This window comes from Callorhinus ursinus, unplaced genomic scaffold (assembly GCF_003265705.2).
Source record: "Callorhinus ursinus isolate GAN/ISIS: 27379988/994484 unplaced genomic scaffold, GSC_fseal_2.0 scaffold4, whole genome shotgun sequence".
NCBI lineage: Eukaryota > Metazoa > Chordata > Mammalia > Carnivora > Otariidae > Callorhinus > Callorhinus ursinus.
The window spans coordinates 125,270,289-125,295,265 of record NW_027397066.1 but is presented as its reverse complement, the minus strand read 5'-3'; the positions used below and the strand labels follow the sequence as shown (position 1 = coordinate 125,295,265).

General features: G+C 38.0%; 1 protein-coding gene across 3 annotated transcripts in view; it reads left to right on the top strand.

Annotated features, from left to right (window-relative positions):
- The window catches only part of IQCM (IQ motif containing M), a 434,938-nt gene that overhangs the window by 285,015 nt on the left and 124,946 nt on the right, over positions 1-24,977 (top strand). The gene's annotated exons all lie outside the window — the stretch shown is intronic.

The following is a 24,977-nucleotide window of genomic DNA, read 5'->3' as shown; positions in this document are numbered from 1 at the left end:
CCAACTCTTGTTTGGCAGAGATATGTAAGTATTTTTATCCAGATTATTTGATTTTCCCATGTAGTATTAATATTCTTTTTCCAGGATTCTTATTTAGTACTTATTTTATGCATAATCTCAGTCTCTTATTGTCCATTTTGATTTAATATCCATTCATTTATCAATATTGACGTAGATATTCCGGGTTATTGCTCATCCCTCTTTCCTCTTCATCTTCTTCTGTCTTGTGGTTTTTCTTCTAATTGATTTTTTGTTGGTTATTATCCTCAGGTGGAATACATGGGAAATGTGGTGCCAAAATTCTTGCACTTCCAAAATATAGATTTTTCTTACATATGAACCATCCTTTGTGTATAAATGTATTGAATTACATTCCTTTCTTTTGGCAGTTAGCAGATTTTCTGGTACATTTTAAACTTTTCTATGTTGATGAGAAGTCCAATGCCTGCCTGATTCTTTTGCTTTTTTAAGTAATTGCATTTTTCAGTCTGGAACCATGTAAGATTTTTGTATGTTTGTTTCTTTATCTCTGGAGTTCAGGAATTTTACCAGGATATACTTATTTTTAGGGTTTTTCTTACAGTCCTAATTGGAATTCTGGAACTTGATAAGCCTTTTCAACCTGTAGAATCAAATCTGGATTAATTCAAGCAAAATTTTTTTCTACGATTTGATTACCTTTCCCTCTCCTCCTCCCCCCCTTCTTCTTATAAAACCTCCATTTGCATGTTATACTTCTTGGGTCTGTTGACATGTTGTTTATCTTTTCTCTGGAGATACTGTTCTTTTCCCCTCTCCTCCCTATGTCTTGAATTTATTTCATCCACTATCTTCTAGGCTACTACTTTAGGCTTTAGTAGTGATTATACTCTTTTTCAATTTACAAACTGAATTATTAAAGTAGAGAATTGTATTTTTGTTGTTGTTATAGAAAGAATTTTTTTTTTTACTTTTAATTGTACTTACATTTTCTTATTTTATTCAAGTGGTTTTCTGTTTCCATCAGCAAGTCTATTCTATTAGGAGCCATCTAGTCTGGGTGTTCTATTTCTTCTTCTTCCGTCTGGCTCTTGGGTTCCTGGAGTGTAAAGTTATTTTCCTTTTCACACGTGTGGTTCTTGGTGGCCAGGGCCAGCTGCTGGTTACCTGAAGTTGTGACAGCCTGGATAGTGTTGGGGGGAGCAGCTGTCTTCACTATAGTTTGGCAAGGACTGGCTAGCAAATTGCCAATAGCTGGCAAGGCACTGGAGAGAACTCGAAGAACCCTGACTGCTCCCTGGTGATCTTAACAGTAAAGGCTCCCTCAGCATCTAATGTCAGAAACTCTTGCCACCCCCCTCGCCCCCGTAAGCCTTCCAGTGAAATGAGACTAGATCACTCCTGGTACTATCTCTCAGAGTAAGGGTGGTATTCTGATCCTTGTCCCAGGACTCTCTACCTTAGCCTCCAATCTCTTTTTCAGCCCAGAGGAACCCAGGGAACCCCTGGTATCCCTCTGACTCTCCAAGTCCCTCCAGTCTGGGGAGTAAAGCAAGTGCTCCAATCAGTTGGACTGGAGTGACAGACGAGGGGGGCAAGTATGAGTCCGAAGGGCCAATATAGCCTGATTGGTTGTTTCGAGTATTACCCTCATCTCCCAGTTTGGAAAATGGAGGGACTGAAATTTGGTGTTTGTTTCGGTGACACCCAGTTAATCCAGTGACGTCTTTTATGCTGTTGTTAAAGATATTTAAATAATAGCTATTTTTAAAAATTTTAGTGAAATCACTGTTTAAAGGGTCAACCGGATTTTGATACTCTGCAACTCAATGATATATGAATGCATTTTGACCTAAAACCTCTGACTCTTTCTGAGGGAGGTTGAAAGATTCATATATATATATATATTTTTTTTATTTAAAATTTTTTTATTATGTTAATCACTGTACATTACATCATTAGTTTTTGATGTAGTGTTCCATGATTCATTGTTTGTGCATAACACCCTGTGCTCCTCGCAGAACATGCCCTCTTTAATACCCATCACCAGGATAACCTATCCCCCCACCCTCCTCCACTCTAAAACCCTCAGTTTGTTTTTCAGAATCTATCCTCTCTCATGGTTCGTCTCCCTCTCCGATTTCTCCCCCTTCATTCTTCCCCTTGTGCTATCTTGTTCTTCTTTTTTTTTCTTAACATATATTGCATTATTTGTTTCAGAGGTAAAGATCTGTGATTCAACAGTCTTGCACAATTCACAGCACTCACCATAGCACATACGCTCCCCAATGTCTATCACCCAGCCACCCCATCCCTCCCACCACACCCCCACTCCAACAACCCTTGGATTGTTTCCTGAGATTAAGAATTCCTCATATCAGTGAAGTCATATGATACATGTCTTTCTCTGATTGACTTATTTCGCTCAGCATAATACCCTCCAGTTCCATCCATGTCATTGCAAATGGCAAGATCTCATTCCTTTTGATGGCTGCATAATATTCCATTATATATATATATATATACATATATATATATATATATATATATATATACACACACACACACACCACTTCTTCTTTATCCATTCATCTGTCGATGGACATCTTGGCTCTTTCCACAGTTTGGCTATTGTGGACATTGCTGCTATAAACAATGAGGTGCGCATACCCCTTCGGATCCCTACAGTCGTATCGTTGGGGTAAATACCCAGTAGTACAATTGCTGGGTTGTATGGTAGCTCTATTTTCAACTTTTTGAGGAACCTCCATACTGTTTTCCAGAGTGGTTGCACCAGCTTGCATTCCCACCAAGAGTGTAGGAGGGTTCCCCTTTCTCCGCATCCCCGCCAACATCTGTCATTTCTTGACTTGTTAATTTTAGCATTCTGACTGGTGTGAGATGGTATCTCATTGAGCTTTTGATTTGGATTTCCTTTTGCTGAGCGATGTTGAGCACTTTTTCATGTGTCTGTTGGCCATTTGGATGTCTTCTTTGGAAAAATGTCTGTTCATGTTTTCTGCCCATTTCTTGATTGGATTATTTGTTCTTTGGGTGTTGTGTTGATAAGTTCTTTATAGATTTTGGATATTAGCCCTTTATCTGATATGTCATTTGCAAATATCTTCTCCCATTCTGTCGGTTCTCTTTTGGTTTTATAGACTGTTTCTTTTGCTGTGCAAAAGCTTTTTATCTTGATGAAATCCCAATAGTTCATTTTTGCCCTTGCTTCCCTTGCCTTTGCTGATGTTTCTAGGAAGAAGTTGCTGAGGCTGAGGTCTAAGAGGTTGCTGCCTGTGTTCTCCTTTAGGATGTTGATGGACTCCTGTCTCACATTTAGGTCTTTCAACCATTTGGAGTCTGTTTTTGTGTGTGGTGTAAGGAAATGGTTCAGTTTCATTCTTCTGCATGTGGCTGTCCAATTTTCCCAACACCATTTGTTGAAGAGACTGTCTTTTTTCCATTGGACATTCTTTCCTGCTTTGTCAAAGATGAGTTGACCGTAGAGTTGAGGGTCCATTTCTGGGCTCTCTATTCTGTTCCATTGATCTATGTGTCTGTTTTTGTGCCAGTACCATACTGTCCTGATGATGACAGCTTTGTAATAGAGCTGGAAGTCCGGAATTGTGATGCCGCCAGCTTTGCTTTTCTTTTTCCACATTCCTCTGGCTATTTGGGGTCTTTTCTGGTTCCATACAAATTTTAGGATTATTTGTTCCATTTCTTTGAAAAAAGAGGATGGTATTTTGATGGGGATTGCACTGAATGTGTAGATTGCTCTAGGTAGCATTGACATCATCACAATATTGGTTCTTCCAATCCATGAGCATGGAACGTTTTTCCATTTCGTTGTGTTTTCCTCAATTTCTTTCATGAGTATTTTATAGTTTTCTGAGTACAGATCCTTTGCCTCTTTGGTTAGATTTATTCCTTGGTATCATATGGTTTTGGGTACAATTGTAAATGGGACTGACTCCTTAATTTCTCTCTCTTTTGTCTTGTTGTTGGTGTATAGGAATGTCACTGATTTCTGTGCATTGATTTTATATCCTGCCACTTTACTGAATTCCTGTATGAGTTCTAGCAGTTTTGGGGTGGAGTCTCTTAGGTTTTCCACATGAAGTATCATATCATCTGCAAAGAGTAAGAGTTTGACTTCTTCTTTGCCGATTTGATGCCTTTTATTTCTTTTTGTTGTCTGATTTTTGTGGCTAGGACTTCTAATACTATGTTGAATAGCAGTGATGATAGTGGACATCCCTGCCGCTTTCCTGACCTTAAGGGGAAAGCTCTCAGTTTTTCCCCATTGAGAATGATAATTGCTGTAGGTTTTTCATAGATGGCTTTTATGATATTGAGGTATGTACCCTCTATCCCTATACTCTGGAGTTTTGATCAAGAAAGGGTGCTGTACTTTGTCAAATGCTTTTTCTGCATCTATTGAGAGGATCATATGATTCTTGTTCTTTCTTTTGTTAATGTATTGTATCACGTTGAATGATTTGCGGATGTTGAACCAACCTTGCAGCCCAGGGATAAATCCCACTTGGTCGTGGTGAATAATCCTTTTAATGTACTGTTGGATCCTATTGGCTAGTATTTTGGTGAGAATTTTGCATCCATGTTCATCAAGGATGTTGATCTCTAATTATCCTTTTTGATGAGGTCTTTGTCTGGTTTGGGGATCAAGGTAATGGTGGCCTCATAAAACGAGTTTGGAAGTTTTCCTTCCATTTCTATTTTTTGGAGCAGTTTCAGGAGAATAGGTATTAATTCTTCTTTAAATGTTTAGTAGAATTCCCCTGGGAAGCCATCTGGCCCTGGGCTTTTGTTTGTTGGGAGATTTTTGATGACTGCTTCAATTTCCTTAGTGGTTATAGGTCTGTTCAGGTTTTCTATTTCTTCCTGGTTCAATTTTGGTAGTTGATACATCTCTAGGAATGCACCCATTTCTTCCAGGTTCTCTAATTTGCTGGCATAGAGTTGCTCATAATATGTTCTTATAATTGTTTGTATTTCTTTGGTGTTGGTTGTGATCTCTCCTCTTTCATTCATGATTTTGTTGATTTGGGTCATTTCTCTTTTCTTTTTGATAAGTCTGGCCAGGGGTTTATCAATCTTGTTAATGCTTTCAAAGAACCAGCTCCTAGTTTCGTTGATCTGTTCTACTGTTCTTTTGGTTTCTAGTTCATTGATTTCTGCTCTGATCTTTATGATTTCTCTTCTCCTGCTGGGTTTAGGCTTTATTTGCTGTTCTTTCTCCAGCTCCTTTAGGTGTAGGGTTAGGTTGTGTATTTGAGACCTTTCTTGTTTCTTGAGAAAGGCTTGTATTGCTCTATACTTTCCTCTTAGGACTGCCTTTGCTGCATCCCAAAGATTTTGAACAGTTGTGTTTTCATTTTCATTGGTTTCCATGAATTTTTTAAATTCTTCTTTAATTTCCTGGTTGACCCATTCATTCTTTAGTAGGTTGCTCTTCAGCCTCCATGTATTTGAGTTCTTTCCAACTTTCCTCTTGTGATTGAGTTCTAGTTTCAAAGCATTGTGGTCTGAAAATATGCAGGGAATAATGCCAATCTTTTGGTACCAGTTGAGACCTGATTTGTGACCTAGGATGTGATCAATTCTGGAGAATGTTCCATGGGCACTAGAGAAGAATGTGTATTCCATTGCTTTGGGATGGAATGTTTTGAATATGTCTGTGAAGTCCATTTGGTCCAGTGTGTCATTTAAAGTCTTTATTTCCTTGTTGATCTTTTGCTTAGATGATCTGTCCATTTCAGTGATGGGGGTGTTAAAATCCCCCACTATTATTGTATTGTTGTCAGTGTGTTTCTTTGCTTTTGTTATTAATTGCCTTATAAAATTGGCTGCTCCCATGTTAGGGGCATAGATATTTACAATTGTTAGATCTTCTTGTTGGGTAGACCCTTTCGGTAGGATATAGTGTCCTTCTTCATCTCTTATTACAGTCTTTGTTTTAAAATCTAACTTGTCTGATATAAGGATTGCCCCCCCCCAGCTTTCTTTGGGTGTCCATTAGCATGGTAAATGCTTTTCCACCCCCTCACTTTCAATCTGGGGGTGTCTTTGGTTCTAAAATGAGTCTCTTGCAGACAGCATATTGATGGGTCCTGTTTTTTAATCCAATCTGATAACCTGTGTCTTTTGATTGGGGGATTTAGCCCATTTACCTTCAGGGTAACTATTGAAAGGTATGAATTTAGTGCCATTGTATTGCCTGTAAGGTGACTGCTACTGTATATTGTCTGTGTTTCTTTCTGGTCTTTGTTGCTTTTAGGCTCTCTCTTTGCTTAGAGGACCCTTTTCAATAATTCCTGTAGGGCTCATTCTGTGTATGCAAATTCCTTTAGTTTTTGTTTGTCCTGGAAGCTTTTAATCTCTCCTTCTATTTTCAATGACAGCTAGCTGGATATAGTATTCCTGGCTGCATATTTTTCTCGTTTAGTGCTCTGAGTATATCATGCCAGTCCTTTCTGGCCTGCCAGGTCTCTGTGGATAGGTCTGTTGCCAATCTAATGTTTCTACCATTATAGGTTACATATCTCTTCTCCCGAGCTGCTTTCAGAATTTTCTCTTTGTCTCTGAGACTCGTAAGTTTTACTATTGGCTGTTGGGGTGTTGACCTATTTTTATTGATTTTGAGAGGGCTTCTCTGTGCCTCCCGGATTTGATGCCTGTTTCCTTCCCCACATTAGGGAATTTCTCAGTTATCATTTGCTCCAATATACCTTCTGCCCCTCTCTCTCTTTCTTCTTCTGGGATCCCAATTATTCTAATGTTGTTTCGTCTTATGGTATCACTTATCTCTCGAATTCTGCCCTCATGATCCAGTAGTTGTTTATCTCTCTTTTTCTCAGCTTCTTTATTTTCCATCATTTGGTCTTCTACATCATTAATTCTCTCTTCTGCCTCATTTATCCTACCAGTTAGTGCCCCCAATTTTGATTGCACCTCATTAATAGCCTTTTTGATTTCGACTTAGTTAAATTTTAGTTCTTTTATTGTTCCAGAAAGTGTTTCTCTAATAACTTCCATGCTTTTTTCAAGCCCAGCTAGTATCTTTAAAATCATGATTCTGAACTCTAGGTCTGACATCGTACTAATGTCCGTATTGAGTAGGTCCCTGGCAGACGGTACTACCTGTTGTTCTTTTTGTTGAGGTGATTTTTTCCATCTTGTCATTTTGTCCGGAGGAGAATAGATGAATGAGAGAGCAAAATGCTAATAGGGTAACAATGTCCCCAGAAAATATACTCTAAACAAATCAGAAAAGACCTGAAACCAGGGGAAAAGAAAGGGAAATAAGAAAAAAGAAAGAGAAAAAAAGAAAAAGATAAAAACAAAAACAGAACAAAACATAAAAAACAATATGATCAGGCTGGTGTGGAGATCAGTGCCACACACTAGATCTTGGGTGTATTTTGGTCTGTTAGAAGAAAGTGCCTCCCAAAATTTTAAAGAAAGACTTATATATGTACAAAATAAGGGTTGATATGATAAAGGGATGGAATATGACTCTAAAGATGAAAATTATAAAAAATTTTATAAAAGGAATTGATAAGAAGTTGTTTGAAAAAAGAAAGAAGAGTATGAAAAAAAGAAAGAAAGAAAGAAGGAAAAGAAAAAAAGGGGGAGAGAATGTGATCAGGCAGGAGACTAGAACGAAGCCATACACTAGAGATTTAGGGTATATCTTCATCTGTTAGAAGAAACCGTATCTCAAAATTTTAAAGAGAGAACAACTTATATATATATGCCAAAAATAAGGGTAATGACTATGAAGGGATAGAATATGACTCTAAAAATGAAAAATAAAAATGTTTTTTTAAAAAAGGGATTGGTAAGATGTTGGTTGAAAAAGGGAAAAAGAAAAATTCAAAAAAAAAAAAGACAGCTAAAAAAAATTAACTTTGAAAGACTAAAGAATCATTGTAAAAAAAGCCATGAATTCTATGTGCAGAATTCCCCTAGCGCTGGAGTTCTGCATTTCTCATTGATCGGTAAACTTGGGCTTCGCTGGCTGTTCTTGCTGATCTTCTGGGAGAGGAGCCTGTTGCCCTGGTTCCCAAATGTCTTTGCCAGAGTTGGAATTGCCCTGCCGTTTTCAGTCAGGACTAAGTAATCTGTTCGGGTTTGCGCTCGGGAGCTTTTGTTCCCTGCAAGCTTTCGGTACAGCTTTGGGGGATGAGAGTGAAAATGGCAGCCTCCCAGTCTCCGCCCAGGAGGAGCCGAGAACTCAGGGCCCCACTCCTCAGTGCGCCCCCAGAGAAAAGCAGTCAATCACTCCCGTCTCCCCGGTCTCTGGCTGCACTCCGTGCTCACCCGGCCTGTGACTGAGCGTTTCTATCTCTGGCACCCGACCCGGTGTGGAGTCTCCAAACCCAGCAGATCCCTGCGGTGCGCTCTGGCGCCACTCCTCCTGGGGGAGGAAGGGGAGTCTCCCTGGATCTGCTGCTTGTTGGGTCCCTGCTGGAGGAGCAGTGGCCTGAATGTGTCACCGATCACAGTTTATAGCAACCCCGAGCTGAGAGCCCACGCCTCGGCTTCGTCTCTGCAGCCGGCTTCCCCACTCTGATACCTGGGAGCTCTGCTGCACTTAGGTACCCCCGGTCTTTCTGTGACCCCGAGGGTCCTGAGACCATACTGTCACGTGAGGGTTTCACCCCTCGCTTAGCCACTGGAACGATGTCCCTCAGAGGAGCCGACTTCTAAAAGTTCTGATTTTGTGCTCCGCGGCTCTATCACTTGTCAGAAGCGGCCGATGGAGGCCCCCTCCCCAGCCGTCTATCCTCCTGAATATCGCCTCAGATTCACTTCTCCGCACATCCTACCTTCCAGAAAGTGGTCGCTTTTCCGTTCAGAGAGTTGTTGCTATTCTTTTCTTTGATCTCCTGTTGAATTCGTAGGTGTTCAGAATGATTTGATCCCCATCCAGCTGAATTCCTGAGACCAGACGAAATCCAGGTCTCCTACTCCTCCGCCATCTTGCTCTGCCCTGAAAGATTCATATATTTATACAGAATTAAACAATCACAAAAAATAGGATAATTTTTCTTTCTGTCTTTGAGACAGACACTGAGTTATTCTTTATGGAAATTGTGAGCATTGTGAGGTAATTATTTGCATGCTGGAAAAATGAGGGAAAAGATTTTTTTTCTTGTTTTTTTTCTTCCTTCCTTCCTTCCTTCCTTCCTTCCTTCCATTTCTTGTTCTCCTTCTCTTCCTCTTCTTTTTAATACATAGGTGCTAAGAAAGATGGGAAACAGGAAAATTGAGACGGCAGATTATTCCTTGGCACCTCTTGCTTTCCAAATAATAGGTTGATTTGAGGCATTGTGTAAGGAGTGGTTATGTGCACAGATGAAAAGAAATTTTCATGAGTAACCTGGTGACACTTGGCGTCAAAACTAACTCTTATAGGCCCATGTAAGAAAAAGCAACAGCCCAGATTGGGTTAGTGAGCCATTCTGCCCTTGGCCCTGCTTACTCATAGAGCAAAGGGAAGTTTGAGAGCCTGCAGTCCTGTAGTAGCTAGACTAGCAGAGATTTGCTATGTCCAGTAGAGCAACAAGAAAGGTTGGGTGTTTTTATGAGGTATATGGGATAGGAGAGATGTCCCCGCTAAGTAGCTGATGGACATCAGACTTCTAATGAGGAGGCAAGATGGAAGAGCATGAATGCATTGTGCCTATAGTCATGTGATATATATTTTGGAGATTCTAATATAACTGAGGGAGTCTGTAGAAATCATGATGTGTTAGAATCATATAGATGGGGTTAAGAGCAATTAGGATTTGTGTACTAAAGCTAATGAAACTATTTGTGCCATTAGGTTGGTGACACTTGGAACATTCAAATTACATGTCTCTATGTAAGGAAAAGAAACCTGATATATTCTCTAGCCTCTTGAGATTTATCTAATCTGCCTACTGCTCTGTGCAGCATTTTCTTCATTTTTCTTTTTTCTTCCGCGGCACTGCTACCTTTCTGCCAGAGAGGCAGCATTGTGTAGTTGATAAGGGTTTGGGCTGTAGGTAGGCTAACCATATAATTTGTCACCCCAAATGGGATACTTTAAGAATTAAATGACATGCCATTAATAATTACATTGGGACAACAGGAAAAACTGCGAGTCCTCTGGGTAATGAGGGATGTGTTGTCAGCTGAGCCATGGAGCCAGATTGTGTGGGTTTGAGTTCTGCATCTGCCATTTGTGAGAGCCTGTGCATCTTCAAACTCCCTTTGCTCTGATTTTCTGATGTGCCAAGGAAGATAATAAAGATACCTACCTCATCAGGTTGTTGTGTAGATTAAACTACTTAATATACAGAAAGCACTTTGAGTACAACCTGGCATTTACATAAGTGCCTAAGTGCTTTACAGATATTAACCATTGTTACCATACAATTACCATTTGGTGGGAATGTCTTAACCAAGTCTACTACAAATTGTTCAACAGGTATCAAAAGTGACAGTGTTTTAAAAGCCTGACACATTATTAAATGGCACATTTTTAAGAAAGCAGTATTCAGAGGTATGGTCTGATTCAAAGAGAAACAAATGTCACTATCTTTGCATGCAAAGTAATTAGAATATATTTTCCAATTTTCCAAAATGACAAACGGCCACCAAATACTAGTAGAAAGCTAACTACAAATTTGCATAATACTTTATGTTATAAATAGCATCAAATTTCTCTTATTTTTACTGGATTGGGGAAGGTGATTTCTACCTTGCAAAAGAACAGCAATGACTGGTGAATGGTCTCTTGCACTGTTTGACAAGAAATAACAAATAGGGATCTAATATCATCTCTCTGCTATCTTCTCTAGATCAAACGATGAGATCTATTATCTATTATTTACTGTATGGTTGATGTGTCCTGGACAAGGAAGCTTAATTGAGGTATTCTCGGTTTTCTTTCCCAATTTTTCCCTAAATGTAAGAATTCTCCAAGACTGTTTCTTTAATTACTTCCTACACTTTTCCCCAGTGCTTTCCTTAGGTGACCTCATTACCTTTCTCAAGTTTCACTGTCATTTCTATGTTTAAGACTTCCACACGCCCCCTCCCCTTCTCTTCCTCCCTCCCTTCCTCTTTCTCTCTGGTCTGACTTCTTGGCTGAGCTCTCTTCTCACATTTCCAGTATTCTATGGATCATTTCCATTTCCATATCCACTAGGACCTAAAATCTATTGTGATTCTTTCCACTTGTTTCACACCATCCAATCACTTGTGTTTTCTTGATTCTTTTTTCATGGTATCTCTGACTTTCTTTCCTTCCTTTCTATTTTCTTGGTTGCTCCCTTATATCTGACCTATATAACTTATGAATATGCTCCTGAGACAGTACCCTAAATATTCTTTTATTTAAAAAAAAAGACATAAAAATTTATTGCCACCTTTCTGGAAAGCTTGAGTTATAACCAGATTATACCAGAGTTACAGAGACTTAACTCAAAGGAATAAACATAGTAGTGACATTTGAGACAAGTGATGGTGAGTAGAAGAACTCTAGCCTGGTCTCCCTCATCTACCCAGTTAGTACTAGGTTAGGAGGGATCAAATTTTATTAAGGTAAATTATCACTTTTAGGCTTGTTAGTCATTTCCTCCCTACAACCTCCATGGTAGGAATATACTTACCTACACTCTTGATATTGGATTTGGCCATGTGACTAGCTTTAGCCTCATGGTGGGGGGAATGTGCTTTATTACCCTTTGGCTTTGGGTTCATCCATGTGACTTGCTTTAGCCAACTGGATATTAGTAAATGTGACACCAGCACACTTGACATATATTTGGATGGTTAGTTGTCTTGTGCCTATGTCATAGCTATGAGAATGCTATGCCCCAACTAGCCCTCTGGTCCAAGGATGATGAGACATGAAACAGATTGAAAACCAACCTTCAGCTTATAGCTGCCTAGTTGACCCTGGCTTAGTTTAGGAGACTCCCAGCTGATTCACCTGGGCCAACTGAACGTCTATCATTTCCACTTATAAAGATGAGAGGTAAATAAAAGCTTATCATTTTATGTCCCTCATATCCTATGCTATTTGTTTCATAGCAATAGTTCCTTAATACAAGTTTCCAGATTTTTTTTAACTTCAAATAAGTAAAGTATTTCAGTATGTGATATTTATTAAGAGTGGTAAAATTCATATAATTTATAAAGATTGTCAGGATAATATTAGAGGAAAAGGGGGAAATCAAAATAGACATTTAACTTGTCTTTTCACTCAACAATCTAATTCAGCAGATCTTAAACCTTAAAGTGATTAAGAATCACCTTGCATAGATCATTTAAAGAACAAATCCCTGTCTTTAGCCCTAACAATCAATTCATTAGATTTGGGTGACTTCCAGGAATTTGTATTTTTAACTATCACTCCCAGGTAGTTGTGATGCAAGCAGTCCAATAAACATTGGTTTCATTTTTTTTCCCTCTTATTCTTTTCTCTTTTTCTTTTTTAAGATGCCATACAGAGATAAGTATAAGATGTATTTGGGTGACACGTAAGACAAATATGATGTAGAAAATGAAATGATAAGGATTCTGTTCTACTCTTTTCTATCCTACTGAATCTTTTTATCCATTATGAGTTGAAGATTGAAGAGCAACATTATCTTCTTATTTTTGGTTTCCTGTAGTTTACATTATAAACTCAGAAAGCTTTAATTTTTATTTTAGTATTATTTCTATTTAATACCAAACAGTTCTCCAGAGGGCTCTTTTCAACCAATGTTCCCTTTGGCAGTGAAATCCACTTACCTTAACTGACTGTGATTATACTTCAACCTAGTTCTCAGAGTCATGATGGTAATATTCATTTTACTATCCCAAAAGACTCTTAGTATTCATCAAATATTTGATTAACATTGTCTAATAAAGCTTATAGAATGCAGAAACATGAAACCTAACTCCGCCATGATTTTTACTACTGTCTTGTTCATTAACACTGCAAGTTGCTTCTCTAAAATAATTAAAATCCATAATTGAATACACTAGAATAATTTTGGAAAATTAGTTTAATTATTCCAGTACTTCCATTTGGAAAGCTTGCATTATTTATTACAACTAAATGGATAAATGTGACCCCTCTTTTCTTTCTTTTCATTTCACACTTATTCTTTAGGAGGGAGTATTTGTTTTGCATATTTGTGTTTTTTAAGGGAGTGAATAATAGTTCTTAAGGCTATGTTGACAAAAACATAAGGATAACTTGGACATTATAAGTAAGATGAGTGCACTAACTGCAGAACTCCCATTCACCTTCAGGAATTGGCTCATTATACTAAGAAATATTCAACTCCCTCTCCTCACTTAGTATGTTGTCCAAGTTTTAAGTTATTCCATACCTTTAGAAGCAATATGTAATATGGGAAATTGTAAATCTTTCAAAGGGACCAGATTTACCTTTTCTACAACTTTAGACTTATGGTCCACTGGTTAGCTAGAGTGGGTTTGGGATACATGTAGTTCATTACTCTACATTAGCTCTATACTTGAGAATGGCACCTAAGACATGGCTGCATTATTTATATAACAGAAGAACTGGAGGTATTTTATAGGCTAGGAAATAAAAACCTAAACAAGGTATTTTAAACTTAGATTAAATCTCTCTTGTGGCTATATTCACATAGCAATCCCAGCAATCATACTGTAGGAAGCTAAGGGTATCTTTATTAAAAGCACTTCAGTTCAGCTTTATGAGATAAAAGTTATTCAGAACACTGGATGACTGTAGTGACTTCATTTTTTTTGAAACACATATTTATGAGAAATAGCAAAGGCCTCAGCGGAAATTACACAATTAATATTTTAGGAGGTCTGGGGTTCACCCAGTCAGCAGTAATATGAGGTGGTTGGGTCATAAGTCACAAGTATGCTTGGATTTCATAATTGTAAGCTTTACCTCTGACTTCATAGAATAATTCAACTGACAACACAGAATCAAATGAAAATACTCAAACAAGTTAAAAGAGAAAGAAATTAAACCTAATTTAAAAGGTCAAAAGCTCTCCATTAAAATTTATATTTGTGAATTCTCTCAAGTTAAGCCAAATAAATACCTATAATAAAAGGTTTAAAAAAGCCACTGCCATTTCTATTACCAAATTTCTTAGCTTGAAATAAAACTTGCAGATCAGGGTTTTGCATGATATTGCTGCAAAAATGCTGCAGAAATCTCCCAATTTCTAAACCATTTCCCCTCCTCCTTCCACATTTTTACTCCCCAGTCCAATCCCACTCTTCAGCCCTCATAAACTACTTACATGTTCTTTCTAGGGAGAGTTGATCAACTGAAATAAGATGATGTAATTTATGTTTTCTGTTGAGTAGAGCTCATGTTCCCCCAGAAACTAAAGAGTCAGTGTTGACAATCATAATGTGTAGCCCATGACTGATTTTTGGAAATGGCCTTAGTTTTTTAAAAAAGTTTTATGATTTCATGCCGTACATGTTTATAATGTCATAAGAGTGGAGATCATAGTCTCTTACTCTCTGGCACTTAGCATGTATCTGACACAAAGAAGGTGTGTAATAAATATTGGCTAAATGAGTGAATGAAAATTAAGAGCAATAAACAAATACTTTTGAGGGCTACTATAGTCAAGACCGTGGTATTCTGAAACCGAACTTATTTATTCATCAAACATTTATTGAGTACACTATTCTTGACCCTGGACACATAAAGGAAAGAGAAAAGACACTCTCACCGCCCTATTGTAATATATAATCTGATGCAGGATGTAGATTATAGCACACAACAATAAACTCTGTTACGGGGAGGACAGTGTGCCATGGGAGCACAGAAATGCATCACCAGACTCAAACTGGAGATCTCATGAAATAACATTGTGAAAAAAGTGATATGTAAATTGATATCTGATGAAAGAATGGGATTTAACTCAGTGAAACCAGAGGTGAGGGAGATTAAAAAAGAATGGAATAAGCATGTGAATGAGGCTGAGGCAGACAGCAAGGTCACATCCATCACGGACTTGTGGCTCATGTTGTGGAGGCTGGGCTTTATTCATATATAATGAAATCGGTATCCAAAAGACATGTTTGTGTTTCTAAAAAGATAGCAGAGAAATCTGAATAAAAATAAAAATTAAAAATTAAATTAAAAATAACTTTTCTGATCTACAGAAATGCTTGAATCTGCATATTTAAAGGGATTACTAAAAACCAAGAAAATAAATGCAGAAAAAAAAATACGTGGCTATATGGCAATGGAATTTTAAATTTCAGAGACAAAGACTCCCTATCCACTCAGGTTGATGTAGTTCATAGTGGAGAAATCTGGCAAACACTGTGGTACCCAAGTGATGGGGTTACTGTCACCAGCGATGTCACATGGTACCAGGTGCTGCATGATACTGTGTGAGGAGAACAGCAGCTCCGTGGTACTGTTTCCAGAATTCCATTACCTCAGTTTAATCATGAGAAAGATGTCAGATCCAAATTGAGACTTATTCTATAAAATGTTTGACCAATACTCCTTAAAACTCTCAAGGTCATGAAAAATAAGAAAAAGACTGAGAAACTATTACAAACCAGGAGATAAAAAAGCAAATGCTTTTTTTAACTTTTAACAACTCCCCACTTCCCACTCCTGCACTTGGCTTGGTAAGTGGGAAGATAGCATCCCCTCCCCTATCAGGAAGAGGAAATGCAGGCTCACTCTCTGTTAAACCAGGGCCTCTTTATATAAATAAATATTCATATGTAGGCTCTGTTTATTTTGTTTAGTTAGCCACTGTATAGTACATCCTTAGTTTTTGAGGTAGTGTTCAATGATTCATTAGTTGCATATAACACCCAGTGCTCATCACAACCATGCCCTCCTCAATACCCATCACCTGAATACCCCATCCCCCTACCCCCCTTCCCTCTGAAACCCTCAGTTTATTTCCCAGAGTCCATAGTCTCGCATGGTTTGTCTCCCTCTCTGATTTCTCCTCCTTCAGTTTTCCCTCCCTTCCCCTGTGGTCCTCCACGCTATTCCTTATGTTCCAAATATGAGTGAAACCATTTGATAATTGACTTTCTCTGCTTGACTTATTTCACTTAGCATAATTCCCTCCAGTTCCATCCTTGTCGATGCAAATAGTGGGTATTCAACCTTTCTGATGACTGAATAATATTCCATTGTATATATGGACCACATCTTCTTTATCCATTCATCTGTTGAAGGGCATCTCGGCTCCTTCCACAGTTTGGCTATTGTGGATATTGCTGCTATGAACATAAATAAATGGTTTGATGGATTCTTGTTGTCTAAACTGAGCTGTAAAAATCCTTTATCATATCTTGAGATTTTATTTTATTTTTTATTTTTTTTTAAAGATTTTATTTATTTATTTGAGAGAGAGAGAGAATGAGAGATAGAGAGCACGAGAGGGAAGAGGGTCAGAGGGAGAAGCAGACTCCCCGCCGAGCAGGGAGCCCGATGCGGGACTCGATCCCGGGACTCCAGGATCATGACCTGAGCCGAAGGCAGTCGCTTAACCAACTGAGCCACCCAGGCGCCCTATATCTTGAGATTTTAGACTGTTGGACTAAGTTTCGGTAACCAGTGATCTGGCAGCCCAAGGTGAACAAAAGTTATAGGAAGTTCTGTAACTTTATTATAAGGATTTACCCCTATAACTAACCAGGGAAGTTCCTTATAGAGGAATCTCTTCTTTATTAATGAAACTGCTATGTTGGGAACTGGCTTCTGGATGTTGTGTCTTCTTTGGCTCTTAACCTCACACACTCTTTCCTATGCTGCAGGGGGAGAAGCAGACTCCCTGCTGAGCAGAAAGCCCAATGCGGGGCTCGATCTCAGGACTCCAGGATCAAGACCTGAGCCAAAGGCAGTTGCCTAACCAACTGAGCCACCCAGGCACTCCTGGAAATCATTTCTTATTTCCTATCTTCAATATGATCCCATCTGTATTATTTTTTGTATAATTTACTAAAAATGTCATGTTGGTGTTCCCCTTCCATTGTTGATCAGATTGCCTTCTATTTTAATTTAATTAATTGATTAATTAATTTAATTTTTTTTTTTTTACAATCTCTGTGTCATCTCAGTAGGAATCTGAAGCAACGAACAGGTAAATGCCTTTTGTGTTACCAGGAATTTTCTTTACTAACAATTTCTGATAGAAGCTTCTCACCCTCTTCATTAACTTTTTCTGGAATCATGCAAGTTGGTTTTATTCATCAAATATTGAATATCTGTTATGTTTCAGACACTGAGGATACCAGGATGAATAATGTCCTTTCTGCAGGACAGTCACAATCTAGATGGCTGAACATCAAGTAAACAACTAGTTTACCATGCAATGTGATGAGTTCAATCACTCAGGCATGGGAAAATATTACAGCAGCTCTTTGGGGAAGGCATCCTAGAGGATATAATTTGAAGTCAAACAGATTTGATGAAAACATAGTAGCTCTTCTGTTGAACAAACCAGGGAGGGCAGGGGAAAGTCATTGCAGACAAAAGTAACAGCTTGTGCAGAAGTCCAAAGGATGCAAGTGAAAGAACTTGAAGTGTTTCATGTTAATAAATCTAAATAGATTTTTGTCCTTTAAAAGTCTTTTAATCATTACTTCCATGTCTTCTTTGAAGTCACTGAGAAACAACATTGCCAAAGGAAAGAACCCAGTGGCATAGAATGGCATGGCATTCCAAGTTGATATCATTTCATTGTTTTGTATATTTCTTCATTATATTCCATGATACCGTGTGATTTTTGTTGAATATTTTAATGAAATCAGGGTCTTGTATATCTGGAGTATTCTTCTACTCTTTTAATAGGGAAATGGTATCAAAAAAGGAACGAATGATGACTTGATTTGAATTTTCTTACTGACCCTACTTGGACTCCTTTGATTTCAGCTGCTTTTTCCTAAATATATACAAGCCATCTGTCTAAAAACCTGTCCTCAAATTTTCTCTTGAGATTGATGTCAACATTTCTGTTTCTTGGGACCCATCCTTAAAACAAAAAGGACAAGACACCTTTTGCCTTAGTCTTTTGGTACCTTTTCAAGTTTGTATGGTTTCTAAAATTTCATTTAAGGTAGTATGTGTTCATATCTATAGATGCTTTCAGCCGTCTCTGATTCAGTCATCTACCACACTTAAATGTTCTTTTAACTTTTTCTCAGTTATCTTAAGTTCAATTTACTACATCTAACGGAAGTTCATTTTCTTTTCCTTCTTAGATGAATATAGAGAGAGGATGTATACTACCTAAAAGATACCAACTTAAGCCTGCAAGTCATTTGGCACTTTGCTGGCTTAAGTCATACATAATCATGCAGACTTCTACAAGGACCAAATGTAAAGTATTCACTCTGCAGGGATATCTCCCTTTATTGATAGTTGAGACCTTTCTCATTTAATCATTCTTTACTGTTATCTTGGATTCTTCACCTTTGAAATCCTGAAATGTCATTGAAACAGAATTTCTTAACCAATTTGGATTTGGACAAATCGGGAACTTATTAATTGGCTGTTCGTTTAAACTACTTTTCCCCAGACAGGCTTTGCAAGGTCTGCTAAGCTTAGGCTCTTGCCTTTGGTCAGCTGGGAAAGAGCAGTTTGTTCTCAGGATGGACTGAGTTACAGGAAGTTGTTGAGCAAGGAAGGGTCAGACAGAAGAACTTTCGTAGTCTTCAGGCAATTTCTGAGGCAATGTTTTTTATTCCCTTGGCTAGAATATTCAAATAAAGATCACATCCCAAAGTAAATACAACTGACTCTCTGTCCACTGTTTTGGCCAATCTACATTTCCTTTCTTCATTACTGTGGATTATGGAGCAGACATCTTGAGTTTATTTCCAAGACACCACTTTAACTAGCATCATATTACTGTAACATAAAGTTTGGATTTTTAAAAAATCATGCCTTTAAGAGCTTTCATTTCTTGCCTATGGGGTATACAGCTGTTACTTAGATAATAAATAAGGACCATTTCTATAAAAAAAAAATCTCTGGTAGCAATTTTTGCTTTGCTGAGGTAAGCTGTTAGTCATCTGCCTCCAAAGAGTAATCAGCTAGATTTTAAATATTGCTGTGTCTTTCTGGTTTTACAATATATTTGATTAGCCAATAAATATAGGTTCAGTGTCTTTCCAAATTAGAGTTACTATGTTTGCATTCTCCTTTACTAAGGCAAATTATTTCTTTCCTAATATTTTGATGAAAAAATATTGTTTCTTTGAGAAAATTAAAGGAGCTAAATAAAACTGGTGATTGTACTATTTTGTTTCTAGAAAAAGTAACAGGTACATATTTACATGTGTGCATATTTAACTGACAGATATGATAGATGAACATTTGCATCTAACATTTTCCATTCTCTGTATAACATTCTTCACTTGCCCTACTCTGCTTCCCAGGAGCCAGAAATTGTGTTTGTGTTTTAGGGACTTCGGGAGAATTGAATGTGTGTTTTTCTCTGCTCATTTGAAGGGGATAAATCATGTCTCCAACTTTATTTCTAGCCAGATACCACTTGTAAAAGTTGCTCTCTAAATACCCAACTATGCCGATAAATACCAGTTATTGAACAGTTTGCGGGGAAACATCTATTTTTATTTCTTCCTTTACCACCTTCAAGTGTGCCTTCTTTCTGTTTCTTAACAATTTCTCAAGCAGTTCCATAGTTTTCTTGTCCTCTCACATATTAAAAAAATAATCCATTACCATTTATTCCAGTGCGAAATTTTAGTTTAGTTTTTTTTTTTTTGAGAGAGAGAGAGAGAGAGAGAGAGTACATGTGTGTGCGCACGTGTACATGCTTGGGGTGGGGGAGGGGCAGAGGGAGAGAGAGAATCTTAAGCAGGCTCCACATCCGGGGCGGAGCCAAGGTGGGGCTTGATCTCACAACCCTGAGGTCATGACCTGAGCCAAAATCAAGAGTCCCGTGCTTACCTGACTGAGCCACCCAGGCGCCCCTAGTCTTGTTTCTTCCCCATATCCCATCTCTTTCCAACCTGGCCAGAAACATGGGTGAGCAGGAGCATGGCCTGGGCATTCCTTCATCCTCCTGGCTGTGACCCCTTCTCGTTCTCTTCTAGCTCTACCAGGGTTGGAGCACACAGTGGGGGGGGTGGGGAGAACTGGTGGGAGGACTAAATAAACGGCGCGAAGATGTTTTTTTACTTGTCTTCTAATCACTGATTCTCTCATGAGGTGTGTGGCCTTCACAGCACCCTGTGAGGTCAATGATGATGGGACATTGATTCCAGCCTGGCCTCCTCTTCGTTTCTGCCCTGCCCTGTGGTACAGCTCAGAACCTCTGGCTGCTAAGATCCTCGTGCCCACAATGTAGGCTTCCAAGTTGAAATACTTGCAAAGCCGCCCAAATCTGGCTACTTTCTGTGGTAAATGTGATCTTCCAGAAATGTGAAATCCTTGCCACACCAAATATGTGGAAATGGTGGCAGCTCCCACCATTGACCCTTGCCTCTTCTCTCACTACTTACCCAATTCCTTTTTCTTCGATCTAATAGTCACAGAGCAATTTTGCTACATAAGCAGAGATAGGATGTTGGTTTCTCTTTCTTGCAACTTCACCCAATTCTTATGGTTCATCACTTGGCTTTGGGTGGAAGGAGCATATGCCTTGTGGAGAGCGGAGAGGAAAAACAAATTACCCTAGACTAGTGACTCACTACGACAGATATTCTACTTTTTATCCTAGTATTCTATTTAAACAATGTTCTGTTTAAACATGGTAGATATGGAGCAGGGATGGGATAATGGGCTAGTTCTAACTTCTTTTGGGAAGTTTCCCAAGGATATGCCTGGAATTGTCTTTAGAATGTGCTGTGTTATTGCACCTATGATATTAAGCTTTGGGTAATTGGCCTCCATTTGATGACAGTAGAACAAAAGCCATCCAGTATTATGTGGAAATAACAAGACAACCTGTGAACCAAAAAGAAAAAAATTAAAAGTTACAAATCAGAATACGCAAACAAATTTGCAAATTATAGTAATATAGAGATTTTTGGTGGGGGTAGTTTTCTTTTTAAAAGTGAAATAAAATTTTAACATTATTTTTTACCTTGATAAACATTCAGGGTAATGTGACATTTTTGCCCTAATATCTGGCCTTCTAGGGAGGAAATGAAGGATTAATTTTGCTGAGTATCCCTGGGCCTAAAAGTCCTGTAGCTTCTCTGTTGTTCATCCATCTCAGGCATAGGCCCTCTCTGAGGTTCCTCCACCTCCTTCCAGGAAGCTCAGGACACAGCCAAGGAGGTAGTAGCCACCATCACTCATTTTCTCCCTTGGCATTCCATTCTCTGAAAGACTCACTGGAGAATGGGATATACTTTTTTGTCCCCCTATTACTGTAACTCCCTAGGACAAATTCATAGTTGTTTTTTTTTTTTTAACTCAGAATGTTTAGTTATTCTCACAAAAAAGACAACAGGAGAGACAGAGGAGAAAGATTCTCTGAAGCCTCCCTACCACCTCCCTGCCCCTCATAGCTAGCAGAACTTCTTTCCTTTCTTTCTCTCCCCACTGTTGCCCCACTCCATCACTTAAAAGATGTTATTTTTTTTAAGATTTTATTTATTTATTTGACAGAGAGAGACATATCAAGAGAGGGAACACAAGCAGGGGGAGTGGGAGAGGGAGAAGCAGACTTTCCGCAGAGCAGGGAGCCTGATGCAGGGCTCGGCACCCCAAAAGATGTTATTGCATTTATTGTTTCTGTCCCTTCCACTAGACAGTAAGCATTTGGGGGAACAAATACCTTGTCTTGTTTGCCATTATATTTTAGGCCCAAAAGAGGCCTTGGTAGACCTTGAGTTTTGATAAATATTTAATGAATAAGAGAATGAATGTCATCAGGGATATTGACTTATAATTTTCTTTTCTTGTAGTGTTTTTGTCTGGCTTTGGTATCAGATGCTGGCCTTGTAAATGAATTTGGACGTGTTCCTTTGTCTTAAATTTTTTGGAAGAGTTTGAGAATGATTGGTATTAATTTTTTAAATATTTGGTGGAATTCACCCATGAAGCTATTTGGTCCTGGGCTTTTATTTGTTGGAATATCTTTGATTACTGATTCGATGTCCTTGCTTGTTATTTTTCTGTTCACGTATTCTATTACTTGATGATTCAGTCTTGGTAAGTTTTATATTTCTAGGGATATATCCATTTCTTCTAAACATAGATGTAAAAATCCTCAACAAAATACTAGCAAACCAAATTCGAGAGTACATTAAAAGGATCATACACCCTGCAAGGATGGTTCAGCATATGCAAATCAATAAATGTGATACACTACATTAACAGAATGAAGGTTAAAATTATATGATCATTCCATTATATGCAGAAAAAGCATTTGACAAGTTCAACATCTTTTCATGACAAAAACTCTCAACAAATTAAGCATAGAAGGAATATACCTTTATGACAAACCCCAACATCACACTCAATTGTGAAAAGTTAAAAGCCTTTCCTCTGGGATCAGGAACAAGACAAGGATGCTGATCTCACCACTTCTATCCAACATAGTACTGGAAGTCCTAGTCATAGCAACTAGGCAAGATAAAGAAATAAAACACATTCAAATCAGAAAGGAAGAAATAAAATTACCTGTTTACAGATGGCATGGTCTTATATATGGAAAACTCTATAATGACTCCACCAAAAAACTATTAGAACTAATGAATGAACTCAGTAAAGTTGCAGGATACAAAATCTATATACAAAAATCAGTTGCATTTCTATATACTAACAATAAGCTATCCAAAAACATTAAGAAAACAATCCCAATTATAATAGCATCAAAATAAAATACTTAGGAATAAATTTATCCAAGGAAGTGAAAGATCATACATTGAAAACTGTAAGACATTGATAAAAGAAATTTAAAAAGATAAAAATAAATGGAGAGTCTATGCTCATGGATTAAAAGAATATTGTTAAAACGTCCATATTACCCAAAGAGATCTACAGATTTAAGGCGATCCCTATCAAAATTACAAGCCATTTTTCACAGAAATACCAAAAAACCACCACAAAACATTCCTAAGATTCATATGGGACCACAACAGACCCCAAATAGCAAAAGCAATCTTGAAAAATAAGAACAAAGTTAAAGGCATCAGATATCCTGATTTCAAATTATATTACATAGCTTTATTGACCAAAACGTATGGTACTGGCATAAAAACGGATGTATAGATCAACAGAAGAGAGAGCCCAGAAAGAAATCCACACATTAATAGTCACTTGATCTTCAACAAAGGTGCCAAGAGCACACAATGGGGAAAAGATAGTCTCTTCAATAAATGCTGTTGGGAAAACTGGATATCCACACGCAGAAGGATGAAACTGAACTCATCTCACACCATATATAAAAATCAACTCAAAATGGATTAAAAACTTAAATATAAGACTTAAAGCTATAAAACTACTAGAAGATAACACAGGGAAATAATTTCTTGACATCAGTCTGGGAAATGATTTTTTGGATATGACCTCAAAAGCACAGGCAACAAAAGCAAAATTGGACAAAGGGATTGTATCAAAAAAACTTTTGCACAGCGAAGGAAACAGTCAACAAAATGAAGAGACAATCTATGGAGTGGCAAAAAGTATTTGCCGACTATACATCTAAGAAAGGGTTAATGTCCAAAACATACAAGGAACTCAAACAACTCAATAGCAAGAAAACAAATGATTGAATGGGCCTGAATAGACGTTTTTTTAAAGAGACATACAAATGGCCAATAGGCACATGAAAAGGTGTTCAACATCACTAATCATCAGGGAACTATAAATTAAAACCACAAGGAGATATCACCTCATACCTGTTAGGATGGCTATTATCAAAAAATCAAGGGATAGCAAATGTTGGTGAGGATGTGGAGAAAAAAACCCTTATACACTGTTGATGGGAATGTAAATTGGTATAGCTATATGGAAGACAGTATGGAGCTTCCCCAAAATATTAAAAATAGAACTATCATATTATCCAGCAATCCTACTCCTTCCATATCTGAAGGAAATGAAATTAGTATCTCAAAGAGGTATCTGCACCCCCATGCTAATTGTAGCATTACTCACAATTGCCAAGGGATTGAAACACTGAATAACCTTTGATAAAATAGATGTGATCAACTCTCCCACAAGCCCTCTGCCCTCCCCATGTGACTGTCCCTTTAGAAAAGCTCTTGCTGGCCCTTCCTTAAAGATGTTTCCACTTCCCTGTGCAAAGGCCTGTAGGGGGAAACTGCACATCTGTTCTATTTGCTTAATCTCATGCAGCTAAGTATCTCCTCCTCCTCTGAGATGGTAGAACAGTCAGTACTCAGGGATCATCTAAGTAATGAGCTATCAAATTCTCACCCCTATTGGAAAAACCACTCTACCAACTTAGAATAGACATTCACTTTCAGTGTCAATTGTTTTTAGGCAAATCGTGACTTAGGTAAAATTATATCCAAAGGAAAGTAATTTCTCAAGCTTTCTTGGATCCTCTAGCTAAGGTGCCTTTATCTTAGCCATTTTACCTGCTAACAAACACACTTCCTTCTGTAAAAATTTAGCTAGCCATCAGGGCTTGTCCCGCACTGCCCTCCTCAGAGCTTTTCTGCAATCCCAGATGCTTAGAGTTAACCTCAATCTTTATTCTATTATACCTTTACCATAGAACTTTCGGGGTGTGTGTGTGCACATACATGTATGTTCATATGTTTTGAAAGCTGTGTGGATTAAAAGGTTAAGGGCATAAACTTTGGAAGCAAACTGCCTCAGTTTGAATCCTGACTCTAACATTTATCAGCTGGGTGACTGTGGGCTTGTACTTTACTTCTCTGGACCCCAGTGTACTCACCTGTAAAATGAATTTGTGTGAAATTTAAATGAATAAAGCACTTACATTAGTGCTTAGTGCACACGTTTAGTGCACATGTAATACATTTTATGTGTT